This window comes from Anomaloglossus baeobatrachus, chromosome 1, assembly GCF_048569485.1.
Source record: "Anomaloglossus baeobatrachus isolate aAnoBae1 chromosome 1, aAnoBae1.hap1, whole genome shotgun sequence".
NCBI classification, from domain to species: domain Eukaryota; kingdom Metazoa; phylum Chordata; class Amphibia; order Anura; family Aromobatidae; genus Anomaloglossus; species Anomaloglossus baeobatrachus.
The window spans coordinates 586462163-586478072 of record NC_134353.1 but is presented as its reverse complement, the minus strand read 5'-3'; the positions used below and the strand labels follow the sequence as shown (position 1 = coordinate 586478072).

General features: G+C 46.5%; 1 protein-coding gene across 2 annotated transcripts in view; it reads left to right on the top strand.

Annotated features, from left to right (window-relative positions):
• TRPM3 (transient receptor potential cation channel subfamily M member 3) overlaps nucleotides 1-15910 on the top strand; it is a 714819-nt gene that overhangs the window by 471415 nt on the left and 227494 nt on the right. The window lies entirely within an intron of this gene.

The window sequence follows — 15910 nt, the reverse complement described above, 5'->3', positions numbered from 1 at the left end:
AAGGTGATATGCAAATGACACACCAACACCGGGGCTGTGGGGTACTCATTACCGGGCCGCGGTTCCATTTCTGGGACGCTGCAGTGGCAGCAAGGCTCGGTTCTGTGGCACCGGCGGTTTCAGTCAATGAAAAGGGGAAATAATAATATAATAGTTCGTGATGTCACCTGTGGTATGATGGTGATGCAGCTTAGTTAGTGTAGCTCTCCACATAGGGGTGATGGTGGGAGTGCAGCGTCGGAGGCGCAGGCAAATAACGGAGCAACACAGGGATGCAGTCTCAAAGTTTTTACTCACTGTAGCAGGTTTCAAGGTAACATGACTAGTCAGTGACCACCATCAGAGTGCTGGTTTCCACTGTGATGGGCTCCAGTCAATCCCAGGTAGTTTGGAGGTCGTCTGGTGCACCTTTCTTATGTACCTTCCCTGGTCATTTTCCTGTGCTGACTTTTCTCCCACCTGTCCCGCACCTACTCACACAGTACCCTGAGCCAGTGTCTGCGGGCCCTGTCAGGTGGCTTGAAGCTTTATCCTTTGGCCCTATGTGGTCACCTTCTAGTGGATTCGTGTGCGGAGTTGGCTTTGGTACTAGATGTGTCCTCAGCCTGTGGTTTTACTAGCGAAGCATGTTAGTTCTTCACATCTAGTCTAGGGACCAGTCCCCATTCTGCGGCCAAGTCCTTCCATTCCGATGCTCTATGTGGAACGAGGCCACGGGAGTATGGCACACGTCCTGTGGGCTCTAGGACCCTTTCTGTCTTATGCCTGGGTCAAGCTGCACCAGCTCCTGACCACAGGTCTTCACTCCTCCACAGCACTTTCTCGACTAACGTTTGTCACAAGATGCTCCCACTAAGTAGACTCTACCCCCAAGGTGTCAGATTAGGGGGGAGGGAGATGAGATGCCATCACTAGGGGTGGCTATTCATAGCATTAATGGCACCAAACACCAACCCTGACCCGGTGGTAAGTTGCTAACTAAGAGTGTTGTGTGCTGTTGTGTGTATACCGGTGGATGATCTATTCCGTACTCAGGATGGAATACCACACCTCTGGCTGAGGTGCAGTACCTCTGTGGCGACTAAAGCTTCAGGGGCGCCGCATAAGTTGTGCAGGTCACACACATGCACAGGATAAATGAGTGCACAACCTTAGAAAAGAATATAATCAATATCTCACTCAAAAGAACAACAATGTCCAAAATTTGGACTAGACTAGACTAGACTAGAGTTTTATAGAGCATTTTTTAACGTATATGATGAAAATAAGGTTCCGCCATGAATAAGGGAACCCTCAGAGAGCACACAAATAGGGTACACTGTACCACGATACAAGAGTGGGACCTAGTGCTAAGAAGAAGGGAGCGGGGTAACCTCCTGCACTCATAAGAAACTATTCCCTGCATTCCCTAAGGTCACTATATGATTTTTTTTCACCCCATCTCTAATTATGTGCTTAGGCCCTTGCTTGCCCTGAACTCACCCTGGCTAGTGGGAAAATTGGTGAGAGCACTAGTCTTCCCACTGCAATAATCTAGCAAAAGGGAAAAGGGTAGAAAGACAGATGGGGAAAGAGACACAAAAAGGTAAACACTCCAAGCAACTCCAATGCAGCTATCACCGCAGCTGCTATAGTTACGAAACTTCAGCTTCTTCCAGAGACTGGCTGCTTCCAAAGTGGACAGTTTAGATATGAGAATCTATTACTGACATCATATGATAAAACACGTGACTATTTGTAGCGAAGGGGTGTGGTCACGAACAGCTTCACATGAGATTAAGGCTCCAAAGGATAGCCAAATTGGAAAGAATCCTTAACCTCTACAGCACCAAAGGAAAGCAAATACATTTAAACACAAGATGCAGACATGCACACAATAAGGCGCTATAACGTTTTGGTTCCAGACTTGCCAGGGATCCCCCAGAGCATGACACACCCATAACACACCTACATGAAAATCTACTATATCTAGTATTTCATAAGACCTCCATGATTTTTAAGGACCCCACCAAGTCTTCTAGACATGGAATGAACAAGTTGGTGCCATATTGCAACATCTATCTTTTTCCATTCTTTAAGAACTGGTTTTAGAACTTGGATGCTGGATGGAGAGTGATGTTCGACTTGTCTCTGCAGAATTCCCAATAGATGTTCGATTGGGTTTAGATCAGAAGACTTACTTGGCCATTTAAACACTTGCACCCTGTTCTTCTTCAGAACAACAACAGTGGCTTGGATATGTGTTTTGGATCATTGTCATGTTGGGAATGTGCTTGTTTACAAAGGGCATGGAGTGATGGTAGCATCGTCTCTTTCGATATAGAGCATTACATCTGTGAATTCATGATACCATCAATGAAATATATCTTTCTGACACCAGCAGCTCATTCAGTTCCACATAAGGACACTGTTACCACCATGTTTCACTGTAGGCTCCATATATTTTTCTTTGTTTTCCTCACCTTTATGATGCCATACAGTTTTGAAGCCATCAGTTCATAGAACATTTATCTTGATCTTTCCAGAGTACTGCATGCAATTCCTCTGAAGTGTGTGTCATATTCTAGCATGGAAAACACTCACCCCAGTTTGTCTTTCTACTTCTTTAGCTAACTGCAGTGAATTTACATATCAATTTTCTTCAACCCTTCTCATCAGAAGATGCTCCTGTTTGGGTTTTAACTTCGTGACATGGTTGCAGTTTCATACTTGTTAAATTTTGTATCACTTTTGCTACAGCATTCTGACTGATAAGGAAAACTTTGCTGGTATCTTTATAGCCTACATCTTACTTGTGTGAAGAAATTATTTTCTTTCTTGGGTGACATTTGTTTTCCATATTGCGCCATTTCGGACAACATGAAATGGGAGGGATTTTCTTGTTTGCGTAACAGCCTTTTATAGTCAACTGTTTGCTGGACACCTGTTTAATAGATGAAATTGGTTGAATTCTTGTTGTTTAGAATTGTGTAGTTCAAGCTTGTTTTGCTCTTAAGACTTTTATTGGGATGTGCTCATTTTTGCAATATGATCTTATATGAATTTGTTAGGAAAATTAATTTTTTGAATGTGCAAAATTACAATTCTTGTTTACAAATTATGTTTGCAAATAAAAGAGCATAAACTGGATCACTAATCAGCGTAAAAAAATGATCTTGGTAAATGAATCAAAATTTCTGTTAGGCTTAATTCAGACGTCCGTGTAGCACGCTCATGTGGTATCCTTTTTTTCATGAATACCACATATACCCATTGTAACCTATGGGGCTATTCACATATCCGTTCACACGGCGCATGTCCATTATTCATGCGGTGAAACTCCACCCACAGCCCTGTCATTAACGGAGACTGGGTGCCGCCTCAGTGATGCCAGGGAACTTCCAATTCCGGAAGTTGACATGACATCACCGGACATCAAAGGTCACTGCAGCCCGGGTGACGTGATGAGGATGAACAGACAGTGATAGCGCTGCTCACAGGCAAAATTGACAATGGAAGGTATTTAGAAAAAGCCTTCTGTGTCAGCTTTACATCGATATGGCCATTTTGGTTTGTAGTGGATCACCTCTTTACTCATTCTTGTTGTTTTTGAATGGGATGTCATAAGAGTTCTTCAAAGTGCTTTTGTCTATATATGTGTGAGTGTGTGTGTGTGTGTGTGTGTGTGTGTGTGTTTATTAGTGATGAGCGAGTACTAAAAAGCTCGGGTGCTCGAAGCTCGGGCCGAGCCTCCCAAGATACTCGTGTACTCGGCCCGAGCAACGAGCCCAATGTTATCCTATGGGAGACCCGAGTATTTTTGTGAAATGACCTCCCGGCAGCATGGAGAAACCCTAAAAATGTCACAAAAGTCTCAGAAGAGTGCTCAAATGACATGGCAACAGCATGGGGAAGACCCCTTGAAGCATTTATCACTCAAAAGTCACAGCTGTGAACAATTTTGTCCGCGTTTTACGCCATTTTTACGGACTCACCAGAAAACCTTCCAAAATGACCCCAAAATGATTTTTCATGGCGGAAATGTTAAGGGCACATACCCAATAGTGAGATAGATCTGGTGTATGTTACTTTTTGAGATCAATACATGAAAGATTTTACGTGAAAACATTGTGTGGCACTCCGATGTCCCTGAGAAGAGACGTACATGAAGGCCTCTTGAGTCTAATGTGCCCATTTTGAGGAAGTGAGTCTTTGTAGTATTTTCCTTTGCCAGGGCAGTCCTAAATTGTGAGGTTCACCAATGCCCCTGCATACAGACGTGCATGAGGGCCTCAAAACATTAAGTGTCCATTGTCAGGAAGTGGGTGTATTATAGTATAGCCCTTAGGCAGGGCAGCCAAAAATTGGGAGGCTCCACATTGTCCCTGGGTAGAGACGTGCATGATGGCCTTTAAACCTGAAGTGCCCATTGTAAGGAAGTGGGTCTATTTCAGTATAGCCCTTTGCCAGGGCAGCCAAAAATTGGGAGGCTCCACATTGTCCCTGGGTAGAGACGTGCATGAGGGCCTCAAAACATTAAGTGTCCATTTTAAGGAAGTGGGTGTATTTCAGTATAGCCCTTAGGCAGGGCAGCCAAAAATTGGGAGGCTCCACATTGTCCCTGGGTAGAGACGTGCATGAGGGCCTCAAAACATTAAGTGTCCATTTTAAGGAAGTGGGTGTATTTCAGTATAGCCCTTAGGCAGGGCAGCCAAAAATTGGGAGGCTCCACATTGTCCCTGGATAGAGACGTGCATGATGGCCTTTAAACCTGAAGTGCCCATTGTAAGGAAGTGGGTCTATTTCAGTATAGCCCTTTGCCAGGGCAGCCAAAAATTGGGAGGCTCCACATTGTCCCTGGGTAGAGACGTGCATGAGGGCCTCAAAACATTAAGTGTCCATTTTAAGGAAGTGGGTGTATTTCAGTATAGCCCTTAGGCAGGGCAGCCAAAAATTGGGAGGCTCCACATTGTCCCTGGGTAGAGACGTGCATGAGGGCCTCAAAACATTAAGTGTCCATTTTAAGGAAGTGGGTGTATTTCAGTATAGCCCTTAGGCAGGGCAGCCAAAAATTGGGAGGCTCCACATTGTCCCTGGATAGAGACGTGCATGATGGCCTTTAAACCTGAAGTGCCCATTGTAAGGAAGTGGGTCTATTTCAGTATAGCCCTTTGCCAGGGCAGCCAAAAATTGGGAGGCTCCACATTGTCCCTGGGTAGAGACGTGCATGAGGGCCTCAAAACATTAAGTGTCCATTTTAAGGAAGTGGGTGTATTTCAGTATAGCCCTTAGGCAGGGCAGCCAAAAATTGGGAGGCTCCACATTGTCCCTGGATAGAGACGTGCATGATGGCCTTTAAACCTGAAGTGCCCATTGTAAGGAAGTGGGTCTATTTCAGTATAGCCCTTTGCCAGGGCAGCCAAAAATTGGGAGGCTCCACATTGTCCCTGGGTAGAGACGTGCATGAGGGCCTCAAAACATTAAGTGTCCATTTTAAGGAAGTGGGTGTATTTCAGTATAGCCCTTAGGCAGGGCAGCCAAAAATTGGGAGGCTACACGTTGTCCCTGGGTAGAGACGTGCATGAGGGCCTCAAAACATTGTTCCCATTGCAAAGGAGCGGGTCTCCTGTCGTTGTAATGTCCATTCTGCAAAGAATGGGCGAAAAAATTTACCACTGGGGGTATACCTGAAACAAAGACCTAACTATTGTAACGGTCATCATGATGGCGCATGAGGAGAAGGAGGAGCAGTCCAGCGATTATCCAAAGTCGAGAAGTGTACCCATGGGTGAGTGGAGGTACATGGCAAACTTTAAATTCCGCTCTCATTTGCTGGTGGTGTGGTGAAGTCTGGCCCAATCCAACCCTTGTTCATCTTTATCAGAGTCAGCCTGTCAGCATTTTCAGTTGACAGGCGGGTGCGTTTATCTGTAATGATTCCACCTGCGGCACTAAAAACACGCTCTGACAAAACGCTAGCAGCAGGGCAGGCCAGGACTTCCAAGGCGTAGAGAGCCAATTCATGCCACGTGTCCAGCTTGGATACCCAATAATTGTAAGGCACAGAGGAATGTCGGAGTACAGTTGTTCGATCTGCAAGGTACTCCTTCAGCATCTGGGCAAACTTAGGATTTCTTGTGGCACTACCCCGCACCTCAGGGGCTGTGGTACGTGAGGGGCTGAGAAAACTGTCCCACATCTTAAAGACTGTTCCCCTACCTCTGGCGGATTGGACTTGTGCCTCTCTCGGCTGTACGCCTCGGTTGTCCACTGATTCCTGACCTATGCCGCTAGCGTTTTGTGAGGGGAATGCTTTGCCTACTTCCGTGAGTATGGCCTTCCGAAACTGCTGCATTTTGGTTGACCTCTCATCCACGGGAATAAGAGACAAAAAGTTCTCCTTGTAGCGTGGGTCTAACAGTGTTACCAACCAGTAATGATTGTCGGCCAAGATGTTCTTAACGCGAGGGTCACGAGACAGGCAGCTTACCATAAAGTCAGCCATGTGCGCCAGACTCTTAACAGCCAGGACTTCAGTAGCCTGACCAACAAGATGACTGAACATGCTGTCCTCCTCCTCCTCCTCCTCCTCCTCCTCCTCATCTACCCTGTCCTCTGGCCAGCCACGCTGAATCGAGGATATGACTGGTGTGCATGTCATATCCTCAATTTGGCCGGAGAGTTGCTCCATGTCTTCATCCTCCTCCTCGTCATAGTCCTCCACTGCACGTTGTGATGAGACGAGGCTGGGCTGTGTGTTATCACCCACACCCACTACTGTTTCTTGCTGCAACTCATCGCGCTCCGCCTGCAATGCATCATGTTTGTTTTTCAAAAGGGACCGTTTTAGAAGGCAGAGTAGCGGTATGGTGACGCTAATAATGGCGTCATCACCACTCACCATCTTGGTGGAGTCCTCAAAGTTTTGGAGGATGGTACATAGGTCTGACATCCATCTCCACTCCTCAGGTGTTATGTGTGGAGTTTGACCCATTTCCCGACGGCTTAGGTGATGCAGGTACTCAACAACTGCCCTCTTCTGCTCACATATCCTGACCAACATGTGCAGAGTTGAATTCCAACGCGTGGGGACATCACACACCAGTCTGTGAGCCGGAAGATGCAAACGGCGCTGAAAGCCGGCAAGGCCGGCTGAAGCAGTAGGTGACTTTCGAAAATGTGCAGACAGGCGGCGAACTTTTACCAGCAGATCAGACAGCTCTGGGTATGACTTTATAAACCGCTGAACCACGAGGTTGAGCACATGGGCCACGCATGGAACATGTGTCAGCTGGCCTCGCCTCAAAGCCGCCACCAGGTTCCGGCCATTGTCACAAACGACCTTTCCTGGCTTTAGGTTCAGAGGTGTGAGCCAGTGATCTGCCTGCTGTTTCAGAGCTGTCCACAGCTCTTCTGCATTGTGGGGTTTGTCACCTATGCAGATTAGCTTCAGCACAGCCTGTTGCCGCTTCGCCGAGGCAGTGCTGCAGTGCTTCCAGCTTGTGACTGGTGTGGAGGGCACAGTGGATGAGGATGCGCAGGAGGAGGAGGAGGCTGAAGAGCATGACATTCCGGAGCTGTAGAGTGTGGGTGAAACACTGACTGAGGTAGGGCCTGCAAACCTTGGTGTGGGAAGGACGTGTTCCGTCCCTCGCTCAGACTGGGTCCCAGCTTCCACAATATTAACCCAGTGTGCCGTCAACGAGATGTAGCGGCCTTGCCCACAAGCACTTGTCCACGTGTCTGTGGTTAGGTGGACTTTGGGTGAAACAGCGTTGTTCAGGGCACGTGTGATGTTTTGTGACACGTGGTTATGCAACGCGGGGACGGCACACCGGGAGAAATAGTGGCGGCTGGGGACCGAGTAACGTGGGACAGCTGCCGCCATCAGGTCACGGAATGCTTCTGTCTCCACCAGCCTAAAAGGCAACATTTCCAGCGCAAGCAGTCGCGAAATGTTAGCATTTAGAACTGTGGCATGTGGGGTGTTGGCAGTGTATTTGCGCCTGCGTTCAAAGGTTTGCTGAATGGATAACTGAACGCTGCGCTGGGACAAGGACGTGCTTGATGATGGTGTTCTTTCTGCGTAGGCAACTGCAGGTGCAGGAGTGGAGGAGGCTTGTTCGCAGGCAGCATGGACAGAGGATTGGCTCGCATGCACAACCAGCGAAGACGTAGCAGTGACATCAGCAAGCACTGCTCCTCGACTCTGTTGTACTTCCCACAAAGTCGAGTGCTTGGCTGACATGTGCCTGATCATGCTGGTGGTGGTCAGGCTGCTAGTTTTGGTACCCCTGCTGATGCTGGCACGGCAGGTGTTGCAAATGGCCTTTTTTGAATCATCTGGATCCAACTTAAAAAACTGCCAGACTCGTGAAGACCTAACATTTGTACAGGCACCTTGTGTCGTCGTGTTGTTACGGGGAACGGTTGCCTGACTTCTGCCTGGGACCACCACCCTGCTTCTTACTGCCTGTTGTGATGCTACGCCTCCCTCCCCCTGTGCACTGCTGTCCTCGCTCTGCATATCCTCCTGCCAGGTTGGGTCAGTTACTGGATCATCCACCACGTCGTCTTCCTCTTCCGCACCCTGCTCCTCCTCCTGACTTGCTGACAATTGTGTCTCATCATCGTCCACCACTTGTTGAGACACGTTGCCAACTTCGTGAGAACGTGGCTGCTCAAATATTTGGCTATCTGTACAGACGATCTCCTCATGACCCACTTCAATATGAGCTGGCGAGAGGCCAGAATGTGTGAATGGAAACGTGAACAGCTCTTCCGAGTGTCCAAGTGTGGGATCATTAATGTCCGAGGAGGACGTGTACTCAGCCTGGTGGTAGGAAGGAGGATCAGGTTCAGAAATGTGCGGTGCAGTATCACGGCTACTGACACTTGACCGTGTGGAAGACAGAGTGTTTGTGGTGGTGCCAATCTGACTGGAAGCATTATCCGCTATCCAACTAACAACCTGTTGACACTGGTCTTGGTTCAAGAGCGGTGTACTGCTGCGGTCCCCAAGAATTTGGGACAGGACGTGCGAGCGACTAGATGTGGCCCTTTGTTGTGGCGAAATTAGAGCTTGCCCACGACCTCGGCCTCTGCCTGCACCACCATCACGTCCACTTCCTTGTTCCTTGCCAATGCCCTTGCGCATTTTGCAATGCTGTGCACTGCTGACGTGTATATTCACTACTTGTGCGTTATATCAAAGTTTCTGGAAATTGCACACCAGTGCACCTGTACGCTGCCACCAACAGGCACACACGTGCGGTTTTAAAAACCAAGCACGGACGCAATAATAACCTAACACAGGTTTTAGGAGCAAAAATTAAGAACTCTGACACTATCAGCCACTGCTGACTGACGTGTATTATACACTACACTTGTGCGTTATATAATAGTTTGGTAAACGCACACCAGTGCACCTGTACGCTGCCACCAACAGGCACACACGTGCGGTTTTAAAAACCAAGCACGGACGCAATAATAACCTAACACAGGTTTTAGGAGCAAAAATTAAGAACTCTGACACTATCAGCCACTGCTGACTGACGTGTATTATACACTACACTTGTGCGTTATATAATAGTTTGGTAAACGCACACCAGTGCACCTGTACGCTGCCACCAACAGGCACACACGTGCGGTTTTAAAAACCAAGCACGGACGCAATAATAACCTAACACAGGTTTTAGGAGCAAAAATTAAGAACTCTGACACTATCAGCCACTGCTGACTGACGTGTATTATACACTACACTTGTGCGTTATATAATAGTTTGGTAAACGCACACCAGTGCACCTGTACGCTGCCACCAACAGGCACACACGTGCGGTTTTAAAAACCAAGCACGGACGCAATAATAACCTAACACAGGTTTTAGGAGCAAAAATTAAGAACTCTGACACTATCAGCCACTGCTGACTGACGTGTATTATACACTACACTTGTGCGTTATATAATAGTTTGGTAAACGCACACCAGTGCACCTGTACGCTGCCACCAACAGGCACACACGTGCGGTTTTAAAAACCAAGCACGGACGCAATAATAACCTAACACAGGTTTTAGGAGCAAAAATTAAGAACTCTGACACTATCAGCCACTGCTGACTGACGTGTATTATACACTACACTTGTGCGTTATATAATAGTTTGGTAAACGCACACCAGTGCACCTGTACGCTGCCACCAACAGGCACACACGTGCGGTTTTAAAAACCAAGCACGGACGCAATAATAACCTAACACAGGTTTTAGGAGCAAAAATTAAGAACTCTGACACTATCAGCCACTGCTGACTGACGTGTATTATACACTACACTTGTGCGTTATATAATAGTTTGGTAAACGCACACCAGTGCACCTGTACGCTGCCACCAACAGGCACACACGTGCGGTTTTAAAAACCAAGCACGGACGCAATAATAACCTACTAACAGGTTTTTTTGGGGAGCGACAATTACAGTACAGACAAGTCAGACACTATCTGGACTGTTTTACACTGTGTACACCAGCCCCAGATATGAAGGCTGGTATACGGTCACCACTACCCTGCCTGCCTGCCTGCCTGTATACTGCTACAATAGTCCTGACAAGGACTCTTTTGGTCACTAGCCTGTATTCAGACCTGGCTATACCCTGCCTGTATATAGCAACAATAGTCCTGAGAAGGACTCTGCTACTGTACTCCGACCTGGCTATACCCTGCCTGCCTGTATACAACTAGAATAGTCCTGAGAAGGACTTTTGGTCACACTGTTTGCAGCCCTGCAACTGAAAAAGCTATAAAGGGCCGCAAAGCTTTCCCTGAATCAGCGACACTCTCCCTACACTCACTGTCAGAATAGCTGTGAGCAGAGCACAGCGCGCCGGCCGATATAAAGGCTCGGTGACGCTGTGCAGGCCGGCCAATCACTGCAATTCCACAACTAACAGGGCTGTGGCATTGCAGTGGTCTGCCAGCCAATCCCTGCATGAGGGCTGGCTCTCAAAAGAGCGCCAACATGCAGAAATGAAGACCACGAGTAAAGCACGAGTATCGCGAGATTACTCGGTCCCCGCCGAGCAGCCCGAGTACAGTGATACTCGTGCGAGTACCGAGTAGTGACAAGCATGCTCGCTCATCACTAGTGTTTATCTATGTGCATGCAGGATTCCCATGAAGTGCTATATTATTTTCATGTAATTAATATTTATACTAACTTCATTACTTATCACTTTTATGATATAATCATTGAACAAGCAGTTGCGGTCCACACTGGGCCGGCTCCAGGTTTTTGTGGGCCCTGGGCGAAGGAGTCTCAGTGGGTCCCATCAACACATAGACATGCACATTTACATACACATACAGGCATACACATACATACATATTTAAAAAGAAATTCACAAAAGCACATATAAATAGACATAAATCTAGACACAGTTATATACACTGATGTACATAGATACCCATCATACATGCACACACAGACACATTTGAGATATTTCTAATATTGGGAAGCCGGCAACAGCCTCATTCACATCCCCACTTGTCTCCATCCAGCTCCTCCTGGGCATGTGTCTGTGCCACGCTGATTGGTGGCCATCACTAACAGACATGGCCGCACATAGAGCACACTGACACTGCTGTATATACATCACAAGAGGGGCTTGGGGCATACATATTACTGAGGAAAGTGGTATACAGCAATGGGGGGGCATACAGCTCCAGAGTGGGACATACAGCTCTAAAGGGGGGAAGTGGCTCTGGGGTGGGGGGGGACAAACAGCTCTGAGGTGGGGAGTGACATGCAGCTCTGGGGGTATACAGCTCTGGGGTGAGGGGTGACATACAACTCTGGCGGGGTATACAGCACTGCGGTGGGGTGACATACAGCTCTGAGGGGGTATACAGCACCGGGGTGGTGGTGACATACCACTCTGGGGGTATAGTAGTATGCAACCTCTGTATTCCTCCATACAGTGTTATGAAGCCCCCATAGTCCTCCATATAGTATTATGTAGCCCCCATGTAGTATTATGCAGCCCCCATTTTGCACTATGCAGCCCCCATATGGCACTATACAGCCCGCATATGGCACTATACAGCCCCCATATGGCACTCTGCAACCCCCATATGGCACTATGCAACCACCATATGGCACTATGCAACCCCCATATGGCCTTATGCAATCCCCATATAACATTAGCTACTTCTAGTTGTGATGGTTAGTAAGGGGATGGCGGCCAGATTAGTTGCCAATGCTCTTGTCGCCTTTTGCCCATGATTTGTGGTGGTCTTCCGTGGTTCCGGATCATAACAGGCAACCCCATAAAGCACAATGCAGACCCAGATAGCATTAGGCACCCTCATATAGTATACAGCCCCCATATAGCACTATGCAAACCCATATAGCATTAGGCACCTTCACATAGTATACAGCCCGCATATAGCACAATGCAGACCCAGATAGCATTACGCATCCTCATGTAGTATAAAGCCCGCATATAGCACAATGCAGACCCAGATAGCATTAGGCACCTTCATGTAATATACAGCCCCCATATAGCACAGTGCAGACCCAGATAGCATTAGGCACCTTTATGTAGTATACAGCCCGCATATAGCACAATGCAGACCCAGATAGCAGTAGGCATACTCATGTAGTATACAGCCCGCATATAGCACAATGCAGACCCAAATAGCACAATGCAGACCCAGATATCATTAGGCACTCTCTTGTAGTATACAGCCCGCATATAGCACAATGCAGACCCAGATAGCATTAGGCATCTTCATGCAGTATACAGCCAATATAGCACAGTGCAGACCCAGATAGCATTAGGCATCCTCATGTAGTATACAGCCCATATATAGCACAGTGCAGACGTAGATAGCATTTGGCACCTTCATGTAGTATTCAGCCCATATATAGCACAGTGCAGACCCAGATAGCATTAAGCATCCTCATTAGTATACAGCCCGTATATAGCACAGTGCAGACCAAGATAGCATTAGGCACCTTTATGTAGTACACAGCCTGTATATAGCACAATGCAGACCCAGATAGCATTGGGCACCCTCATGTAGTATACAGCCGGTATATAGCACAGTGCAGACCCAGATAGCATTAGTCACCTTCATGTAGTATACAGCCCATATATCGCACAATGCAGACCCAGATAGGATTAAGCACCTTCATGTAGTATACAGCCCCCATAGTTGTCTGGCCACAGTGATTAATACATACTCACTTTTCCTCATTCCCCCGCTGATCAGTCTCCCCTCAGCGTGTCCACTGCTGTCGCTCTGACCTCACTGCAGGCACGCAGTGATGACGTCATCGCGCTCCGCTGCTGAATTGTAAAAGAGCCAAAAGACACAGCAGGAGAATGATAAGAGAGGGAGCGCGCCGCTGCATCTCATCATTTATTGCTTTCAATTGTATTGGCAACTGCGATGCCGATACAATTGAAAGTGTGATCTTCGGCAGGGGGAGGCCAGAGACAGTGCGGGCACCGAGCCCCCCTGAGTAGCGGTGACTTGTCCTGGCACTGAGAGTGGGGCCCCCCGGTAGCCTAGGGCCCTGGCAGACCAGGTTCGCCGGGTGCGGACGCCGGCCCTGGGTCCACAGTCCAATTCCAATCTATAATAAACATTTCTTAGAATCCTGTGTGTTCAATAAAACAGGCAGCAAATTCCTTTTTGTTATAGTATTTTATTTTGTGATAGAATATAGTTTTTGCTATTTTTACTTATCCTTCAAAATATAACACTTCTGGGTGTGCAGCACCGTAAGTCTGTAATAACAGATGAATTTGAACTCCCTGTCATGACTGCCTGACCGTAATCAAGCAAGAAAACTGTTAGCAATCCTCCTAAGTTCTACAGCACTTGAAATAGATATGGTAATCATGGGCCGTGAATAATTACAAAGGGAACCCAGGATATCCCCTGGCAATAATACACAGTGATGTCTACAGAATCTCTTATGTAAGAGATTTCACTGATTTCCATTCTTTTATGAAAAACAATACAAGGGAAAATGTGTATACAAATGGCAGGGCAGAGAGTGTAAAATGTGCAATTGACATGCACCACTTAAAAAAAATTAATTTTGTAGTTAACTACTTGCTGTACGCATTTTAATGTATATCCAAAAATCTTTTTTTCTGTAGACACAGTCCGATTGGACCTAACTGTTCTTGGCTAATATTTAAACCAAGGGCAATGTCCTTTTCTCTGGCCACCAGTCAGATTCCCAGGGACCACAGTGCATGGGTCGGCAGCCCCATATTGCTGGCTGCCGACCCTTTGATTCCTCTTTATACTGCAAGCACATGCACACAAAGTTCACTACTAAACACTGTGGGGAATGCAATTAGGGATTATGTCCTGACACTGGCCAGAGTCAGGATGTATTTTGTGGGTGGAGTTCGCGCTCTCATCTCACGTTGTGTTCCCATCCCATCAATGAAGACCACAGCTCAACTGTTGCATCTTCTGTGATGTATATACAGCAGACCAAGCGTGTTCTATGTGATGTTCACATTATTTTTTTGGCAATATGTCTGTACTTGAATTTTTTCCTTTTTTTCAATACATTTTATGGTAAAATTATTGGTGTCATCCAAAACTACAACTTAAAAACATGTCAACAAAAAGTTTAAAAAGTTATGGCTTTGGAAAAAGGGAAGGAAAAAGACAAAAGCACAAAAACAGAAATATTTTGGGTTGTGTCCTGTATCATCTAATGTACTTACAGTAATCAATGTACTTCTTCATCTGAAGACTAAAGTTTAAACACAAACTGGTTTGTACAGCAAATAGAATTCAAATTTGGACAGCACCTTCATCAGAGCAAAAAGAAGTCACATGATCTGTAACCAAGATTAGTTTGAAAAATGTGGACAGCTTTGACATAAAAGAAATGATTTTTACGTATGTTGATAGCTACCCTAAGACAGTGATGGCACTCGTGTCAAAGGTGATACGCCAAGCTATTTTTGTTGACATGAGTAGCAGAACCAGGCAGCCACATCCCAATCTATAAGATAAGCTGCGGCCGCAGGTGACTTACAGTTAGGTCCAGAAATATTTGGACAGTGACACAAGTTTTGTTATTTTAGCTGTTTACAAAAACATGTTCAGAAATACAATTATATATAATATGGGCTGAAAGTGCACACTCCCAGCTGCAATATGAGAGTTTTCACATCCAAATCGGAGAAAGGGTTTAGGAATCATAGCTCTGTAATGCATAGCCTCCTCTTTTTCAAGGGACCAAAAGTAATTGGACAAGGGACTCTAAGGGCTGCAATTAACTCTGAAGGTGTCTCCCTTGTTAACCTGTAATCAATGAAGTAGTTAAAAGGTCTGGGGTTGATTACAGGTGTGTGGTTTTGCATTTGGAAGCTGTTGCTGTGACCAGACAACATGCCGTCTAAGGAACTCTCAATTGAGGTGAAGCAGAACATCCTGAGGCGGAAAAAAAAGAAAAAATCCATCAGAGAGATAGCAGACATGCTTGGAGTAGCAAAATCAACAGTCGGGTACATTCTGAGAAAAAAGGAATTGACTGGTGAGCTTGGGAACTCAAAAAGGCCTGGGCGTCCACGGATGACAACAGTGGTGGATGATCGCCGCATACTTTCTTTGGTGAAGAAGAACCCATTCACAACATCAACTGAAGTCCAGAACACTCTCAGTGAAGTAGGTGTATCTGTCTCTAAGTCAACAGTAAAGAGAAGACTCCATGAAAGTAAATACAAAGGGTTCACATCTAGATGCAAACCATTCATCAATTCCAAAAATAGACAGGCCAGAGTTAAATTTGCTGAAAAACACCTCATGAAGCCAGCTCAGTTCTGGAAAAGTATTCTATGGACAGATGAGACCAAGATCAACCTGTACCAGAATGATGGGAAGAAAAAAGTTTGGAGAAGAA